A 2,469-nucleotide genomic window follows, 5' to 3' on the forward strand; every position below is an offset into this window, starting at 1 on the left:
CAGCTATTCCGAGTCTCCAGCCCAAGGTATTGCCCCTCCCCGGCAGGGGGTTCCCTCAAGGGCCTCTCCTCAACACTCCATCTCCATCTTCCACCTAACTTTCCTGATGGAATGGCCCATGTCTATTTATGGGGTTGTCTCTGCCCCCTGGCAGCGCTTAGGGTTTGGCTGAGGCCCCATAAATATTCATGACAGCTCCTCCTAACCCTCGCTCTCTAGTTCTAGAAGGTTCTCCAACCTTACAGACACCAGGGGAGGCACCAGAGAGCTGACAGGATGAGTCATCCAGCCCTGGCCTCTAATAAACCTGACCCAATTCAGGTTATTCCTGGCCAAAATATGTTTTTTCCTACTCTTACATTAGTAGCACACACTAGAGGGTGCTACAGTTGTATATAATATGCATTACTTATCTATCACAAAGTGTTTCTCAGTGCTAAACCTTTCATCCAATTTCTAAATTGCTGCATTTATACATTCCAAAAGTCAAAAAGGAATATTAGTGGTAAAAAAAAACAGTGTTTGTTTAACCAATCATTTCTCCAACCAAATCTCCTTTAAGGGGGCTGTGGCAGGAGGTGTGTCCTATGCCTACATACTTTTGCTAATAGGTTCCCCTACTTCCTTGTGTTTACCTTTATGTTTGAGCCCAGCATGTGCACAAAGCTGTTGCTCCCCCTGTCATTAAATAGTGGAGAGCATCAGCTAAAGTCACAGCAGTAGAAGGGTAGAACAGAGAAATTTAGTGAATACAATCAGTTTAAAATGCCACTGACCACCAATGATTGGGTAACTGTTTAGGAGGGGTTTTTAATGTTACTGACCACCAATGTTGTTCGAGTGTTTTGGGGGAAGGGAGTAAAAAAATGCCACTGACCACCAATGAATGTGAGATTGTTTTGAAGGGGTTTAAAGTGACACTTTTCACCAGTAATTGTGGGATTATTTTTGTCTGCTAATAATTTACTAGCTTAAGGGCAAACAGAACTATTTATGTGGAACCATTGCACCCAGCAGAGCACTTATGGAGGAGGAACACATCTGACTTATGTGCTCAGCTCAGAAGCAATGTCATTTGGAGAGTTGAACCCCATTGCTGCCACATACGGCCTCCTATAGAAATCAGGTGAGGCTTATTAGACTTCAATATGTTTCGTTTTACAAGTACAGAATTGTACTAGAGGTGTAATCATGTGTGAATTAACTTTTGCTTATGTCTGCATATGCAAGGTGGCTACTTTTACTGTTTAAAGTGTTTGTAAACCCTTACATATACCCAGTTAAGTGACTGGCCTTAGGTGATACACAGAGATGAAATAAATCCTCCTATATACTGTATTTATTCACGTATAACACTCACTTTTTCACCATGAAAATCGGGTGAAAATAGCGTGTGCGTGTTATACGCCAAAACTTCAATTTTAGCTGCCTCGGAGGGGACAGGGAGGGGGGCGGTACGAGCGTCATCAGATTACATACAGTGAGAATCTTCTGTTTACTTGGCAGCCTCTGTAATAGGAAGTCCTGTCTCCTGGGCCGCCATTGGACCACTGTTCTGTCTATCATAGGAGATTCTCACTGTATGTAATCTGTCGGTGCTCGTCCCTGCAGATGGGCATCGATCAGGCTGCATTGATGGCAATGGTGAGGCTGCTGCATTGATGGCAATGGTGAGGCTGCATTGATGTGGACTGATGAGGCTGCATTGATGGCACTTGTGAGGCTGCAGATGGGCATTGATCAGGCTGCATTGATGGCAATGGTGAGGCTGCAGATGGGCATTGATCAGGCTGCATTGATGGCAATGGTGAGGCTGCAGATGGGCACTGACCTTGCTTCAGAGTTCCTTATTTAAAATTTAAATTTTTCCTTATTTAAAATTTTTCCAATTTAAAAACATTTAAATTTAAGTTTTTCTTCCTGAAACTACCCTCTTAAAATGAATGTACATGTTATACGCCAATAAATATGGTAAGTTGTCCCTTTTTTTTATGCAGTCTTCTCTTCTCTACATCCATTCAAAGTACAAAATTTATAAAGCTTGTCTTAACTGTTAGAAAACAGGGGGCAGAGAGCTGAAATTACACTCTGCAGAGCTGATGAGAACTGATTGGAGGGATAGGACACACCCCCCCCCTCCACACAGCACACAGGAACAAAGCTGAAGCTGTCAATCGGCTGGAGATCCCTCCCATCACCTTCTTTCTATTGGTGTCAGGAAAACTTGTCAGAAGTGATTCATGCGGATAGCAGAGGAAGGGGGCAGCAGACAGAAATGACATTAATGCCGCGTACACACGATCGCACATTCCCACAACAAAATCCTTCTTTTTTTCCAATGGAAACCATGGTCACACAAATGTTGTCGGAAATTTTGAACGTCAAGAACGCGGTGACGTACAACACGTATGATGGCACTATAAAAGGGAAGTTCAATACTTCTTCTGCTAATCTTGTGTTAGTAGAAGT

This window comes from Aquarana catesbeiana, linkage group LG04 (assembly GCF_042186555.1).
Source record: "Aquarana catesbeiana isolate 2022-GZ linkage group LG04, ASM4218655v1, whole genome shotgun sequence".
Lineage (NCBI taxonomy): Eukaryota > Metazoa > Chordata > Amphibia > Anura > Ranidae > Aquarana > Aquarana catesbeiana.